Genomic DNA, 19,033 nt, shown 5'->3' with positions numbered 1-19,033 from the left:
ACACTCTTATATGTGTTTTCTGCCCTTCTATAAGTTCTCAGATTGACTTACCAGGTGGCTCACTGTTTAAGAATTCACCTGCCATTGCAGGGGATGCAGTTCCATCCCTGGGTTAGGAAGATGCCCTGGAGAAGGAAATGGCAATCTACTGCAGCATTCTTGCTGAGAAAATCCCATGGAAAGAGGAGCCTGGTGGACTACAGTCCATGGGGTTGCAGAAGAGGTAAACTCAACTTAGTGAAGAAACAACAACATAAGTTCTGAAGCTTTTCAATCACAGGGAAGATGATGACAGAGTGAGAGTGCAGAAAAGTACTTGAGCTTTGAAACCATCTGCTTACACAGCACTCATTCATGAGTTCTCAAAAACTTGACTTGATAAGTATGTATGCAACTGTCTTTATGAGCTTGTATGTTATACTTAATGGACAAGATATTCTTATACTCTTGATTAATTTTATTATTTTCACCCATTCTTGTGGACTTGTTAATTTCTTTTCTTTATTTTTTTACTATGGTGATAATATTGTTATACCATACCCTTCTAATTTGGTTTTTGCTAATGGATTTTCAACAGTGAGTTATAGGACATTTATTAAGACACAAATTATATAAATAAATTACTAAACAATGAAATTCAATATATTTTAACTGTAAGAAAAATTACTTCATACTTTCTATTATTTGTACTTTGTTTAAACAAACGTTTTCCCCTCTGTTTTCTCTCACAGGCTTTATTTTCTGGAATTGGATTCTGTTTGTTTCAGTGCCCCTAGTTTGTGTCTCACTCTATGATTTAATCTCTTCATTTGTATAACGCATTGTGAAGCCATTTTCTCTTGCTTCTCATCTTGGCTCTATTTATAATAATTTGTGGCCCAGAACAAGTCACATACCTTGTCTTGGTCTCTGCTTTCTGGTCAGTTAGCTATAAGAAAGGCTTTTTTTTTTTTTAGTTTTGTTTAAAATTTATTTATTTTAATTAGAGGCTAATTACTTTACAATATTGTATTGGTTTTGCCATACATCTTTTAAACATCTCCATGAAGTCCTTTCTAGAGCCGAAGTTCTGTAATTCTAAGAACACTGAACTTAAACAATATTCAAGGATTTCATTTTTACTTCCCCAGCCCACTGTAAATCATTAGACTGTTGTTATGGTATTTCAGCAAATTTAATCTTCAGTAATCTTCTATCTTAGCCTCTGAAATAAAAGCAATTATGGTCAGACATTTGTAATCACTGAAGCTTTCAAGTTTCATTTGCAGCAAAATGAAACTCATTACTTTCTCTAATCAGCAAACTAATGTTACCTGCAAATCTAAAGATAAATAATAAATACCTTAAAAAATTTTAGATTGAAATTAATCAGTCATTCAGGGGAGAATCATGAACCCAGAAGCTAGAGAATAGGAAAATTCCTAGGTAATAAGGATTGCTAATTTAGAATCACTTTAAGTAATGTAGGTGTGCCTGAGAGAATGGAATCTGACTATACTTCTGTGCTTTGGCTTTCTGTAGCCAAATTATACAATACATGGCATTTATAAAGTCATTGCAGTTTTTAATGTACTTTTCTATACCTTTGAATTAATTTCATACTCATAACCCAAAAAAGTAATCATAATGGCATCATTTTGACCACTTAAAACATGCTGTTCTCTTGGTTATTTCATTTAATACTTATAAATCTTTTTAAAAGGACACTAGAATTATACACTGTTTTATGATGAAGAAAATGACACTTAGAAATATCAATACTGGGACTTCCCTGGTACTCCAGTGGCTAAGACTCTGCATGCCCAATGCAGGGGGTGTGGGTTTGCTCCCTGGTTGGGGAACTAGATCCTATATGCCACATCTAAGCACACATGGCACAACTAGAGAACCCACGCACTGCAACTAGAGACAGCTGCACACTGCAACGAAGACCCAGCACAGCCTGAGGAGATAAAAATGTTTTTTTAAAAAAGAAATATCAATATTAAGTCACTTATTTAGGATAGTTCAACTATTAGAAAGTAGTGTCAAGAAGCTGTTATTACCCAGGGTAAGTTTCCACAATATGTGCCACAATGGAACATTGATCATTTTTAAGTAAAGTTACTTAAGAAATGGCCAGTGCAAGAGGGCCATTTTGACTCTCTTCTCTGTTTCGAAAGAAGGAAACAAATCCCTAACATGAAAGGCACACTCCCTGAATCTGGAGCTAGAAGGTCTCTCTTATCACTAGAGAAAGGGAATTCAGGCTAAGAACCCTATATAAACGGACTTTTTACTTTTGTAATTTACTACCTCCACCCCAGCCCATCTCTGTTTAGATTCTTCACTAATGAAGCACCCAAAGGCTAAATTTTTTGTCCTATCAATTCCTCACAAATTTATTTTTATTTATTTTTTTTTTTGCCTTCTTGGCCACCTGTAAGTCCCATTTTTTTTTGAGACCTGAATGTGCATGAATTAAATTTTGTTTCTTTTTCTCCTGTTAATATGTCTTCTTCAATATTATTAGTACTCTAATCATAAGAACTCTAGATGGATAGAGGGGGAAATTTCCCCTTCCCCAAGAAAGGTCACCAGGCATTATCATGTAATTAACAACAACACCTAACTACCTGCATATTGAGGAAGAGATCTAGATGTTTATGTGATTTGCTATCAGTATTATTGTTGGCAAACTGTAAGTACTGTAAAATATTATGATACCAAATTCTGCAAAATGACTTCTAGAGAGGTCACAAAATGATACAGATTTTTCCTGTTGGGTACTCAGGGTAGGCTTCTTGCTTGTGATTCCAAGCACTGTATAATTTCTGATGTACTCTATATTGTCTTCACCATGGCTAAGAAAGAGATATATACAGTGCAAGCTTTCTTACATGACTTCCATGTCACTGACCTGTCTAAAAACTCCACACCCACCATTTCTTCTGGAAAACATACTAACTCTGTTAACAAGCTGAAGACTTGGAACTGAAAGTGTCTCTCTAAAATCCTCGCTTATTATTGCTCTACTAACCAAATTACTTCCAGCCTAGCTTTTGTCATAAATTAGGGCCTCTCAGAGAGTAAAGAAAGTGCCTGCAAAGTGGGAGACCTGGATTTGATGCCTGGGTTGGGAAGATTCCCTGGAGAAGGAAATGGCAATCCACTGTAGCGTTCTTGCCTGGAGAATTCCATTGACAGGTATACATGTGTTCCGGATTCATTTTGATATTTGGCAAAACTAATACAATTATGTAAAGTTTAAAAATAAAATAAAATTAGAAAAAAAAAAAAAGAAAAAAAGAATTCCATTCACAGGAACTGGAGGGCTGCCATCCATGGGGTGGCAGAGTTGGACACAACTGTGCGACCTCTCCCTCTCAGGGTCTCTGCTGTATTCATGAAGGAATAAATGCATACAGTTTCAGACTAAGTAAAATATAGTCCATTTCAATAAAAATCTGTCTTTCCATCCTAGCACCACCTCTATTAGAATTGGCTGTTTGGAGGAAAAACTGAAAAGATCCTTTGGGCAGAAATGGGTAATGATTTTCTGGATAGCAATGTCATGCCCACACCACATTGTCTGAAATAGTCCAAGAACTCATCCTTTTTTTGTTTTTTCCCTTTCCCTCAAATGGCCATAGGGCATATGGGAGATATCCGATGAGTCACTCACACTCTGGGTATTCTTATTGGCCTCAGCAGGCTAGCTGGAACCTCTGTCCCTGTTTTTACTCATTTCCTCTCGAGTCTAAAATCCTTGAAAGTGAAGTAAAAGTGTTAGTTGTTCAGTCATGTCCGACTCCTTGTGACCCCATGGACAGTAGTCTACCAAGATCCTCTGTCCATGAAATTCCCAGGCAAGAATACTGAAGTGGGTAGTCATCCTTTCTTTGGGGGATCTTCCCAACTCAGGAAATGAACCCAGGTCTCCTGCACTGCAAGCAGATTCTTTACAATCTGAGCCACCAGGGATCCTTACGGCTAATGAAATTGCTCTTAACTGGTGGAGCTCAGAGACATCTCCACCACCTGCTGATCTCACTAAGCTTGCTTCTGAAAGCTCATACTTTCATTTTCAGACACAGTTATTTGCATCTTGCCCATTTGCAGAAGGCATATTCAAATCTGAATATAAATTCTATGAGAATAGAATTCTTGGCTATTTTTAGTTCACTACTTTATCTGCAGTGCTCCACACAGGGTCTACCATATAGAAAGTGTGCAAGAAGTATTTGCTACATGAATTAATAAATGAACAAATTCCAAAAAGTCTTCACTAAACTCATACATTTTTCTGGTGATAAAAGTAGTTATAAACTCCAACATGGGATGCAGATTCCTTTCATTATATGCAGCTTCTATGACACAAATTCTTCATAAAGAAAACAGAAGCTCTGAAATTACACCCACAAAACAAATAATGAAAAGATAACAGCTTACTATAAATAATAATGTACTCTATAGTTTCTCACTGCATTAACTTTTTAGCTTTGAAAGTATATAGCCAGTAATAGATGGAAGAGAAAGATTCTTTCAACTCAGTAGATTCCTATGGTTTCAAATGAACATTTTGGTGACTCATCCTTTATTAAGAAAGCAAGAAAGATTGTTTTCTATGATCTCAGGAGAAAGCAAGATATTCTTCCTTCATAATATATTAACAGATGCTGTTTCCTAATCAGTTTTATACTAATCTAGAGAAAAGAGACTTTGATTTGACCAAGAATGTTAACAGACAATTATAAACACAAAAATATTATTAGAATTTAATTCCTTTTGTCATGTAGTTTTCATGTGTATCATGTTCATCTGTGTTATATAGATAAAATGAAGTTAAAAAGAAACAAAAAAGGTTAAGAAGTGTGATTAAGAGTTTTTTGTTTTTTTTTTTTTGTTTCACTGGGCCAAGGCTAGAAGTGGCACACATTATTACTGATAACATTTAATTGTCTATAAACCAGGTACATGGTAACATCTAACATCAAGTAATACTGCAAAATTCAGTATTCTCAGAAGAAGGAGAAAATAGGTTTGATAAACAATTTCTGTCACAAAATGAAATATAAAAGTTTAAAAAAAAGATTAAGGATTTTTTCACATTTGATTCTATGAGTTTTGTATTTTCTTCATAATATATCCTTGCTGCCATCCTTTTCCATCATTTTTCCTTTCCTATATTTCCTCTACTCCTTCATTGTCATGAAGTTCCACAAATAATGATTAAGCAACCAATTAGTGGCAGACCAACAAGTTCTGTATAGGGAGAGTTTAGGAGTGCAGTCTGGTTAGAAGGGGAACTAGGGGATTTTTCCTGAAGCATCTTATAGTGTAATTTCATTTGTTATTGGATTCTATCATTATTTGGATGGGAATGGTGAATGAGGCTGGTAAGATTTGAAGGGGTTGAAATGACTTCATGACTGCCTTTTGATTTCATTTTTATTCAAGTTAACAATAAAGTAGTCACGCTGTCATTCATATGCTCACATGCTCAATTCTCAGGCCAGGCCCTAAAATTTTTCTCAAGCAATGGTTTTAGCAAGCCATTTCATTTCTTTGAACACTTTGTTTTGTTTTGAACTTTTCCTTTTATATTGGAGTATAGCCAGTTAATAATGTTGTGATAATTTCTGGTGAAGAGCAAAGGGACTCAGCTAAACATGTAAATGTATCCCTTCTCCCACAAACTCTCCTCCCATCCAGGCTGTTCCATAACATGAAGCAGATTTCCCTGTGCTATGCAGTAGGTCCCTGTTGGCTATCTATTTTAAATATAGCTGTGCATACATGTCAATCCCAAACTCCCTAATTATCCCTTCACCCTATCCTTCCCCCTGGTAGGTAACCTTAATTTCCTTCTCTAAGTATGTGAGTCTCTTTCTGTTTTGTAAGTTCATTTGTATCATTTCTTTTTAGATTCCACATATAAGGGATATCATATGGTATTTCCCTTCTCTGTCCAACTTACTTCACTCAGTATGACAATCTCTAGGCCCATCCATGTTGCTACAAATGACTTTATTTCATTCTTTTGAATGGCTGAGTAATACCCTATTGTATATATGTACCATATCTTCTTTATCCATTCTTCTGTTGGATGGACATTTAGGTTGCTTCCCTGTCTTGGCTATTGTAAACAGTGCTGCAAAAAACATTGAGGTGCATGTATCCTTTCAGACCATGTTTTCCTCCAGATATATACCCAGGAATGGGATTGCAGGGTCACATGGTAGCTCTATTTTTAGATTTTTAAGGAGCCTCCATACTGTTCTCTGTAGTGGCTGTACCAATTTACATTCTGAACAATAGTGTAGGAGTGTTCCTTTCTCTCTACACCTTCAGCGTTTATTGTGGATTTCTTGATAATCCATTTTGACATTTGATCCATTTTGACTGGTGTGAGGTGATATCTCATTGTTGTTTTGATTTGCATTTCTCTAATAATTAGCGATGATGAAGATCTTTTCATGTGCCTCTTGGTCATCAGTATGTTTTCTTTGGAGATATGTCTAAGTCCTCAGCCCATTTTTTGATTGGGTTATTTGTTTTGATGATATTAAGCCTCATAAGCTGTTTGTAAATTTTGGAGACTAATCCCTTATTGGTCAGATAAATTGCAAATATTTTTCCTATTCTTTGAACCTTTAAGCCTAAGTATTTTCTAAAACATTTTGTATGTTTAACAATCATAATATTAAATATTAAATAAAATGTTTCCTATGTTGTTTTAATCTATCACCTGCATCAGTATAAAAATGGGGAAGTGTTTTATAGCAGAGGATATATAAGTTAATGCAACCACTGAGGTTTCATTTTTCACTGTGCTTAGAATATAATTACCACAACCTGTCTTTTATTTTTAATGTGCTCATATCGAAGTATATCTTGCTAACTATTAATTTGAATGACCTTGAAAGAGATGAATAATTAAAAGAAAACTCTATAACTATGATGATATTTCATAAAATAATTGTAAGTCACACATTTCTAATGTTAAGCACATTCTGTCTAACTGATAGGATTCAATGACTATGAAAGCCTAAGATATAGAAGTGAGTGGTCCCATTTGAATAAAGAGGAATAATTATGTTCAAAGGAGAACAAATCAAGACCATCATCTTTTGTAGTTTGTGTGTATTCAGACATTAGTCTCTTAAAGAATGATAGATATTATTTCAAGGCAGTATTCTAGATACCATGTTGAATTTTAAAAAGTACAAGGCACTATTTGTTCTATCACATAGCTTGAAATATAGTTGGGGATATAAGCTATATAATTGTAAAAAAAAAAAAGCTATTTAACATATAAGTTATTTCAAGAGTAAATTAGTTGAAGTGGTAGATCAAAGAATAAAGTTTCTGTGAGCAAAGGATGATCAGGGAATTTCCCAATGCAAAGGGATTATGTGGGATTTTAAGGAAAACTTGTGTTTGTCTGGTAGAGGGAAGGGAGGACTCTTTTCTAGCAAAGGAGAAGAATGTTAGTAAAGGTACGTACATGAATATCTAGATGAGTCTGGAAGAAATATTAACCTAAAACATTTTGTTTATAAATGACAAACACCCAACCAAAACTAACTTAAAGAAAAAAGAAATTTATTGACTCACACAACTATCAATTACATCATTGCTGAATTGAGAGGCATCAACAACATGATTAGGACTCTGTCTCTCCTTCCAACTCTGGGATCCAGTTCCTTCCATTCACTGGCTTCATTTTCAGATAGGTTCTGCCTAAGTACCAGGAAAGAAGGCACCTGTATACATATATACAACATTTATTAGAAAACTAGACTTTTAGAAAAATTTGATTGATTCTGTCATCTATCACCAAACTAATGATTCTGATCTAAGTGATATGTTGATGATACTGTGGTTTAAACTAGGTAATAGGCCCAACTCTTAAGTGGTGATACAGGAAGATCCTACCTAACTTTGATGAAACAGGTTGTCTATGTAAAGATGGTTTCATTTACCTTAATAACAAATGAAGGCATCTTGGAAAGGCACAAAACACCTATATTCTTTCCAGGAATGTATAGTGAACTAACCTGCCAAAGTAAAGGAAATAATTCAGGGTGTATCTGACCATACCGACAGAAAGTCAATTTAGTATCAGATTATGGAAGATTTTAAGAACAAATATGTTTTCTTGTATCTTATGAGTAATTAAGAAGATTTCTCTGGAATGAGTAGTGATACCCTGAAAGCCATATATTAGGAAGATTAATCTGACAGAAAATAGAATCGATTGCAGTAAGGAGCCAATGGTAGCAAGAAGATGATTTTGGGGACTACAACAGGTATCGAAGGGTAATGTGATAAATCCCTGACCATAACTAATGATGGTAAAAATAATGTGGAAATTATATCTATATATATCTATGTGCATGCTAGTGCTAAGTTGCCTCAGTCGTGTTTGACTCTTTGCAACCCTGTGGACTGTGGCCCACTAGGTTCCTCTGTCCATGGGATTCTCCAGGCAAGAATACTGGAGTGGGTTGCCATGCCCTCCTCCAAGGGATCTTCCTTACCCAGGGATTGAACCTGCATCTCTTTTGTCTCCTGTATTGGCAGACGAGTTCTTTACCCACTAGCGCCACCTGCAAAGCACCATCTATAAATCTACACCTATACCTATATGCATACTATATATGCATAGTGTGTGTTAGTCACTCAGTTGTGTCCGGCTCTTTGTGACCCCCATGGACTGTAGTCTGCCAGGCTCCTCTGTCCCCGGGATTTCTCAAGCAAGAATACTGGAATGGGTAGCTATTCCCTTCTTCAGGGAATCTTCCCAACTCAGGGGTCGAACTCTGATCTTCTGCCTTGCAGACAGATTTTTTTTTTTTTTTACCATCTGAGCCATGAGGGAAACCCATACCTATATATAAATTAGCAAAAAGACTACATTGACATGACTTGTTGAATTATAGGACAAAAGAATTGATGAGGTAGTGATAGCTTATGGTGAACGGTGTTGGATTCTTGATCTCTGAAGAAGAATATTTAGCTTTGGCACCAGAAACCAGGCTTGATCACTCAAGAGTTTTGTATAGCATAGTTTTATTAATGTGAAAAGGGACAGGGAAAGCTTCTGACATAGACATCAGAAGCGGGATGGAGATTGCCCCGATGCTAGTCTTTAGCCAGATGTTTTATGTCTGCTAGAAAACTATTAATCAGATAAGAGAGACACCTCAAGCCTGACAGTTACACCAGGTCCCTTTCCTACAATATACATTTTTGAGATAGGTTAGCATGAGGTGTGTCATCTGCCAGCCATAAAACAATTGATATGAATACTGGTTTGTTGAGCTATTTTCACCTAAAACTTAGTCTTAGGTGGGACCATTTTGAGGAAAGGCAAATTCCAAAGCAAATACTTAGTTTCATTAACATAGCTTAAGAAAAACATTTCCTTAAGAAAAACACATTGGTTAGCTCAAGGTTTGAGAAAAGTTCAAGTGGAACCAGGTGTCATCATGGCAACACAGAATTTTAAGAGAAAAAAATCCGACACATAGTTTGTTTCCTCCTGCCACTTAAGGGGGAGATTTAAAATATCTGAGGAGTGACACACAGTCCGTGGAGCTGAAGTGTCCATGTAGCCCTTTCTCGGGAGGACCCCTGGTCTAAAGGGCCTTGTGAGGCTTCTACATACTGCACCCTGTGAGCAGGTGACCCTAGACTAAGCACAAAGGAAAAGAGAAAGAAAGGAATCAGATTTGGTTATATTTTAAATCAGTCGACCCCATTCAATGGTGTTGACTGACCTTTAATTGCCAGGCAGTGTATCCAGACTGGAGATTGTTAGGTGAATTAGATATGAGTGTTACCATCAGAAGACTTATATTCTACTGTTTAACCAGGAACTTTTTGGAGTTCTTGTGGAGTTCTCTCCATTTTCAAACCCCAAGTCAGGAACAAATGGTCCAAACATCCATTCTATATGTTCTACCTCCTCTGGCTTCTTTCATGGACAGCTCCCCCACCAGACTTTTTTGGAATTTTATCAAGGAGTTACTTCAGAAAATTTATAATATTACAAGGACCTCAGGAAAGAAATCAAGGATGACACAAACAGATGGAGAGATATACCATGTTCCTTGATTGAAAGAATCAATACAGTGAAAATGATGACACTACCCAAAGCAATCTATAGATTCAATACAATCCCTATCACACTATCAATGGTATTATTCACAGAATTACAACAAATAATTTCACAGCTTGTATGGAAACACAAAAAGACCCTGAATAGCCAAAGCAATCTTGAGAAAAAAAAAATGAAACTGGAGGAATCAACCTTCCTGACTTCAGACTATACTACAAAGCTACAGTCATCAAGACAGTTTGGTACTTGCACAAAAACAGAAATATAGGCCAATGGAACAAGATAGAAAGCCCAGAGATAAATCCTCACACTTATGGGCACCTTATCTTTGACAAAGGAGGCAAAAATATGTAATGGAGAAAAACTGGTCAACTATGTGTAAAAGAATGAAATTAGAACATTTCCTAATACCATGTACAAGAATAAACTCAAAATGGATTAAAGACCTAAATGTAAGAAACTATAAAACTTTTAGAGGAAAGCACAGACAAAACACTCTCTGGCATAAAACACAGCAAGATCCCTTATGACCCACTTCCTAGAATATAGGAAATAAAAACAAAAGTAAACAAATGGGATCTAAATAAGCTTAAAAGTTTTTGCACAATGAAGGACACTATAAGCAAAGTGAAAAGACAAACTTCAGAATGGGAGAAATTAATAGCAAATGAAACAACTGACAAATAATTAATCTCTAAAATATACAAGTAGCCCATGCAGCTCAATACCAAAAAACAAACAATTAGATCAAAAAGTGGGCAGACTTATACAGCTATTTCTCCAAAGAAGACATACAGATGACTAATAAACATGAAAAGATGCTCAACACCACTAATTATTAGAGAAATGCAAATAAAAACTACGATGAGGTATCATCTCACATCTCACAGAATGGCCATCAACAAAAAGTCTACAAACAATAAATGCTGAAGAGGGTGTGGAGAAAAGGGGACTCTCTTACACTGTTAGTGAGAATGAAAATCGATACAGCCACTATGGAAAACAGTATGGTGATTCCTTAAAAAACTAGGAATAAAGCTACCAGATGATCCAGCAATCCCACTACTGGGTATATGCCCTGAGGAAACCAGAATTGAAAGAGACACATGTACACCGATGTTCATTGCAGCACTATTTACAATAGCTAGGACATGGAAGCAACCCAGATGTCCATTGACAGACAAATGGATAAGGAAGTTATGGTACATTCACAGTGGAATATTACTCAGCTATAAAAAGGAATGTATTTGAGTCAGTACTAATGAGGTGGATGAACCTAGAGTCTATTATACAGTGTAAAGTAAGTCAGAAAAAGAAAAACAAATATGATATATTAACACATATAAATGGAATATAGAAAGGTAGTATTGAAGATCTACTTGTAGGACAGCAAAAGAGACAGACATTTTGAACACAGTTGGGGAAAGAGAGGGTGGGATAATATGAGAGTATAGCATTGAAACATATATGCTACCATACGTAAAATAGCCATACATAAACTAAACTCAGCTATAAAAAGGAATGTAGTTTAGTTTAGTTTATGATGCAGGGAACCCAAAGCTGGTGCTCTGTGATAACCTAGAAGGGTGTGATGGGGAGGGAGGTTGTAGGGAAGGTTCAAGAGGAAGGAGACACATGTATACCTAGCACTGATTCATGTTGACGTATGTCAAAACCTATCACAATATTATAAAGTAATTATCCTCTAATTAAAAATAAAATAAATTTTAAAAGTAAAAAAAAAAAGGCTGACACTGGCATCCTTTTTCCTTTGTTTGGAGACCCCTGGCCTTCCTGCCTGATACCCTCTCAGTAGAAAGCATGTTAAGGAAACTTCTAGGAGATACTTAATCAGAACTAGAGTGAACTGGCAGTTAAGGAATCGAATTTTTGAAAATTCTTCCTCTCCATTCTTCCTGAGACTAAATATTCTAGTTCAAATCTAAAGACATCTGGGCTTAAACATAAAAGTATTTTATTTTCATATGTGGTTCCCCTTATTTGCTCTAGGTTATTTCTCCTCTACCTAGTTTCTTCTTTATATAAGAGACTTTAACTCCTACTTTTTTATATCAAGTGTTTTGACTTGAAATCCTTAAGCATTATGTTCAATCTGTACAAAAGTAGACTGAAGATTTTGGTAATCTGAATGATATCAGGAAGAAAATTAAGGCTCTGAATGGCAAATATCCAAACACTTATCTCTTGTGATGTTTATTTTATAATTTTGACAGGAGAGAGTAGAATTGACATCCTTTTGACAAAGTAATAATAATATAACCAACCTCTCCAATCTCTTGGAGTTATTTTGAGGCTCAAATGGATATAATAAATGCACACATTATGGAAGCATAAATGAGAAGTATTGATATTTAATGCCTTTTATTCTGTGACTTCATCATAATGCAAACTTATGTACTGGTGAGTTAAGAGTGGAAATGGAAAGACAGGTTCAAAATTTCAATCTTTAGTACCTTATCCCAATATTTGACAAACAGACTGCAGACTCTTTTTCATTCATGATAAATATAGTAAATAAATTGCTTATTCCTAGCTATCTTTTCAAATAGCAGGAATGAAGTAGGCAAGGAATTTATTTGGGCCAAGAAAGAAGTTGAGAACTACCAATCTATACAAAATATAATCACTGAATTTAAGCCTGTCTGTATTTCAGCTGTTTTACTGATAAAGTATTTGTCAATATTTCAAGTCAACTATGGTTGAATTTGCCACTCTTTTTTACTGGGCAACTATTTGAACAGCAATAGACAGGCTGGTTTGTGGCTTCTACTTGTATGATGGTGGAACATTCATGAGTGATTTCTTGAAGGGAATTCACAAATTACTTGAAAAGGTCAATATAAATCCAGCTTCAGGTTTCAATAACTGTGATCAATTTGACATTTAGAATAACTGGGGATATTTTCTGGTTTATCTGCATTATTTTGCATGGTTTTAAATGCTAAAGACGTAAACAGAGAATATAAATTCAGTCACTAAAAATTCCCTGCTTTCCTGAAGATGATTGTTTATATTTTCATTACTCCACTGATTATTTAAAGATGTGTTTAAGTTAATACTATAAGGAGATATACAAAGTAACACTTTTTAGAACATGAAGTCAAATGTAAACATAAATTTATGATGTGTTCTCAGTGAATCACATTAGGACAGAAAACCATATCTATAATATGGGAATTTTGAATCTGAATTTCCTAAACTCTTGAAAATGTGTGCTTTGTAGCAAGACGTTTCTCCCTCAGGTTCTTTCTTGGTCTCCTTACTTGCTGCTGCTGCTGCTAAGTCGCTTCAGTCATGTCCGACTCTGTGCGACCCCATAGACAGCAGCCCACCAGGCTCCCCTGTCCCTGGGATTCTCCAGGCAAGAACACTATATGCCAAATATCCTCAGCCCCTCTGTCAGACTTTAATATTTTCCTGGCTACTCAGTTACTGTTATTTATAGATTCTGCACCTTATCTAGATTATTCTAATCCTTTCCTCCTTCCATGATATTTCTGTTGGGAGATCAACAGTAAGGTAAGATCAGCTTTGTTTGATGTCTTTGTCCATTTGTAAAACATATCCCAATACGTAGGTATTGAAAAACCACATTTTTCAACAAATCTATTTCCTCAGGATCATAATGATATAAACTTAATAAAATGAAGGATTTGTTGTCTCTATATTCTGTCCCTAAAGAGCACAAAATTGAAGATAGAGAATCAACTCATCACATATTTGGGCTTCCCCAGTGGCTCAGTGGGTAAAGAATTCCCCTTAAATGCATTAGATGCAGGAGATGCTGTTTCGATCCCTCTGTCAGGAAGATCCCCCTGGAGAAGGAAATGGCAACCCAGTCCAGTAATCTTTGCTCAGCAATCCTGTAGACAGAGGAACCTGGCAGGCTGCAGGCCATGGGGTTGCAAAAGAGTTGGATACGACTAAGGGACTGAACACACATTTCAATGAGCTTTACAGGTTGCTCAGTGTCAATTACTTGCCAAAGGCCCCTATTATCCATCTTCCTGCTCCCCTGAGCAGATAAGAGGTTTGAGCAGAAGATGACAGACTATCACTACTTGCCATATGTCAAAACTTGTGTTACCATGTTTTCTATATTTGCAGACCAAATTAAGCCATTAAATTCATATAAAACTTTTAATATATAATCATCAAACCATTGTCTCTCTAATTTTACAGGAACCATCAAATATGGTGGTTGTTTTACAATCATTACAGCCTTATAATTACTTTAGTCATTTTTATCAACACGATTTGATATAAAATAATTTACACATTTGACATTATAAACAGTTTTTCTTTTAAAATCTCCCAACTCATTTCAATTTTTGGCCAACAAAAAGGCATAGGGAGAATGTATGCAGGCCCGTACAATATATCTTTGTTTATTTAAAGGTCTATATAAGATCACAGGTGTCATAGCAGCCAATGTTCTCCATAATTCAGGTTGTATGGGACTTGTTTTATCGAAACTCACTAAAGGAGGAACCCATCTATTAACATGTCACCTAGTAATTGTTAAAGGATAAGAGATGAATGAATCATTTCATATGGATCTATAAGGTTTTTTAAAAATTAAATTTAATCATTGATCTTAAAGTTAGGGGCACCCCCCATTTAATCAGAAAATGTCTGGTGGCAACAATGGGAATAGATAACTTTAGGGTATACATGTATTTTTTTTTAACAGGGAAAGCCAGAAATTTTGTTTGTTTTTTTAGGCCTGTAGTCTTTGTTCATCAGAATCCAGAGGGGGGAGTGTACAGCTCGGAAAGTCTTTTAAATGAAGGGCTGTCTGTTTTATGGCATCATATAGTCTTTTTTGTGCCCCCGGCATCAACAGCTGTGAGGACCAAAAGTCAGCAGGTTACCCACTAACGTCCACAAATAAAAAACCAAGAAAATGACAAACACTATTTTCTTCCTAACAGGATCCTGGGTCAACCCAAGTAGAATAAACTCAGTCACATTATTTTTCATCTGCATGGTTTCATAACCATGAAGACGGGATGAGTGTGAAATGAATTACCTGTAAAAAATAAAGGAATTTTTTTAATTTTAAAAATAAAAAAAAAATAAAAATAAAAATAAAAAATAAAATAAAAGTAAAGTAAAAAAAAATAAATAAATAAAGGCATTAAGTCATGGTGTGACATGTAATGCTATGCAATATTTGAGAAAATGTACATATTCCCCATCAGAGATATTCTAACTGTGGCATCTTAATAATTGTCTTTACCAATTTGTTCCTTAATTTGTGATGATCATATCATAGATTATGAGTCTTAATAAGCTTATGAACATGATACTCTCAACAACAATCTTCAAATAAAACCTCATGTTAACCTGGGGGGAAAAAAAAAATGAATGCAAAACTCTGGGCTGAAAGCCAAACTAATCATAAAAGGAAGGATGCTGTGGATAAGAAATTGTAAAGCCTAAATTAGGCTGACCCATTGATTTGTATTATAAGACAACCTGTATTAGAGTTAGTTGCCAGTATCTGTAAACCAGAGGGAATAACAACCATGGCAGAGACAAAAGTGTGCTTAGTTACTGAGTCATGTTCAACTCTTTGCAACCCTATGGACTGTAGCCCTCCAGGCTCCTCTGTCCATGGAATTCTTCAGGCAAGAATATTGGAGTTGGTAGCCATTCCCTTCTGCAGGGGATTTTCCCAATCCAGGGATTGAACCTGGGTCTCCTGCATTTCAGGCAGATTCTTTACCATCTAAGCCACCAGGGAAGCCCAAGGACAAAAGTGTTAGTAGTCAAAAACTGATGTCCATCAGTTGCCCCATCAATCTAGCAGTCATATGTGTGTGTGTGTGTGTGTGTATAGAGAGAGAGCAAGCAAGAAGATAAATATATCAGTATAGATCTAGAGAGAAAGAGAACTATAGAATTCATACACAGTGAGAGAGTGCATGCGTCCTGGGTGTCTGTAACAGGAGGTTGGGACAATTTTAAAATTAAAAAAAATCACTTTCAGGAGGAAAAAATAAAACAGAAAAGCAAACATTCTGAATAAAGATGACTGGTGATCAAACAAGAATCTCTCATGTTTCTAAGCACTTTAAGGTAGATGATAAAAACCTTGTGATAACATTACTTCTTCCATGCACATAAGTTACAATATAATTAGTGACAGAGCTTCATCTTCTGTCCATCCCTTCTTTTCTTAAATAGTGATTTTTTCTAGGAGGTGGGATTGAAGGATATGAAAGGAGCAGGACAACAGAAGGGAAATAGCTGACAATGGTAAGCAACATCAGCACTAAATACAAAGAGACCGAAGATGGATCTTCACATTCATTCCCTTTTCTTCTGGCTCAGTTTCTTCAGAACAGCCCCAGGGGATCCAACTAACTATAAGACTCTTGAAATCTTAGTCACTCTTATGGAAATCCAACCAGTCATAGGACCCAGAATTAAACCCAGTGATATTTTAGTACCTGTAGATGATCCTTAGCAGGTGGTGCCAGTTTGGAAAAGGTCCCAGGGAAGAATTTGATCCTGCTACTTCATCCCCAAATTCTGGGCCAGTTACTTATACATGCAGGTCATCCATCATTTTATTAATTCTAAACACATTTTGAAAATCTCTCATTTTACACTGTTTGAATTTTGGTTCCACTTATCATACTATGTCAGAGTTATATTTTATTTGAAGAAGTGTAAGTGCTGGTGAAGCGAAGTGAAAGTCACTCCATCATGTCTGACTCTTTGTGACCCCATGGACTATACAGTCCAAGGGATTCTCCGGGCCAGAATACTGGAGTGGGTAGTAGCCTTTTCCTTCTCCAGGGAATCTTCCCAACCCAGGAATCGAACTGAGGTCTCCTGCATTACAGGTAGATTCTTTACCAGCTGAGCCACAAAGAAAGCCTATAAGTGCTGAAGTCATTGAGTATCTTGACATATGCGAGTTATACAGGTATATACATAAGTAAAAATTGTTTGAATTGCACACTTAAAATTAGTGCATTTTCTCCAATACTTTGGCCACCTGATGCGAAGTGCTGACTCATTGGAAAAGACCCTGATGCTGGGAAAGACTGAGGGCAGGAGGAGAAGGGGACGACAGAGGATGAGATGGTTGGATGGTATCATCAGACTCTATGGACATGGGTTTGGGTGGACTCCAGGAATTGGTGATGGACAGGGAGGCCTGGCATGCTGTGGTTCATGGGGTCACAAAGAGTCAAACATGACTGAGTGACTGAACTGAACTGAATACACATTGTAGGCTTTTCTGGTGGCTTAGTGGTAAAGTCTGCCTGCCAATGTAGGAGATGGGTTTGATCCCTGGGTCAGGAAGATCCCCTGGAGAAGGAAATGGCAACCCAGTCCAGTATTCTTGCCTGGAAAATCCCATGGACAGAGGAATCTGGTGAGCTACAGTCCATGGTGTTGGAAAGTGTCAGATATGACTTAGTGATTAAACAACAAGAAGAACAAATACATATTACAGTATGTATTTTATACATCAACAAAATTTAAAATGTTTTAAAATCATAACCTTTTGACTGGAGGAATTTTTTTATAAAATAGTGAAGAATGATGTAATAGAATGAAAATAGAAAGAGTAGGCTTATGCAATGCCTCTTTTCTTTTCAGAAGACTCTGATCTTCATAAAGCCCTTTATCTCTCTTGACCTTGTTTCCAAATTTTGAAATAAATGAACTCTAAATTCCTGAGCCTGATCCTCAAGCTATTCACTACAAAACCAAGTGTAAGTTGGGCAAATATCAGATCAATTTTATTCATGTGAAATGTAGTCCCAATCCCTTTCCAATCAGACATGAAAAGGTTCCATATTTTCTGTTAATGCTGTCTCAGATTTTATTATTACATGAAATTCATGAATAAAATATTTCTTGTAGATGGCAATCTACACTTATGCATAAAACAAACCAGTTTCTATTATTTCAAAGGATTACATTTTTGAGAATTCCTTAAAATTATCTTACAATTTATTAGTAACTGGATATAGCAACATATGTTCTGGGATGCTTTGATTTTGCGTCAGCCTTTTCTTTGAATCTAAGATGAACTTACATTTTTTATTAACAAAATGTGACTATGCTGCTTTATATGATATCCAAGACAATAAGCAAATCAGGGAAGAAAGGAGACTTTGGTAAAAATTGGCATCTAATATTCCACTCATTCATTTATTCATGTGTTTAAAGAAAATAGGAACATGAAACTTAACCACAGGTAGCAAGAAAGAATCTGGAAGGTCAAAGAGGAAGATGCAGAAGTTTCCCTCAAGTAGCTCATAGTCTTAATGAATAAGTTTTAAAAACATTAAAATAATAAATGATGTAAACTCCTAAGTAAGAGGTAAGGGCTTCCCTGGTAGCTCAGCTAGTAAACCATCCACCTGCAATGCAGGAGACCCTGGTTCAATTTCTAGATTGGGAAGACACCCTAAAGAAGGGAACGGCTGCCCACTCCAGTATTCTGGCCTGGAATTCTTGAACTATGTAGTCCATGCGGTCACAAAGTCAGACACAACTGAGCAATTTTCACTTTGAAGGGAATATAGGAAACAATCAGTTCAGTTGAGTTCAGTTGCTCAGTTGTGTCCGACTCTTTGCAGCTCCATGGACTGCAGCACACCAGGCTTTCCTGTCCATCACCAACTCCCAGAGCTTGCTCAAACTCATGTCAATTGAGTCAGTGCCATCCAACCACCTCATCCAATGTCATTCCCTTCTGCTTTCAGTCTTTCCTAGCATCATGGTCTTTTCCAGTGAGTCAGCTCTTCACATCAGATGGCCAAAGTACTGGAGTTCAGGTTCAGCATCAGTCCTTCCAATGAATATTCAGGACTGATTTACTTTAGGATGGACTGGCTTGATCTCCTTGCAGTCCAAGGGACTCTCAAGAGT

Source organism: Bos javanicus, chromosome 26 (genome assembly GCF_032452875.1).
Source record: "Bos javanicus breed banteng chromosome 26, ARS-OSU_banteng_1.0, whole genome shotgun sequence".
Lineage (NCBI taxonomy): Eukaryota > Metazoa > Chordata > Mammalia > Artiodactyla > Bovidae > Bos > Bos javanicus.
The sequence above is the reverse complement of the archived record's forward strand: the minus strand, read 5'-3'. Positions refer to the sequence as shown.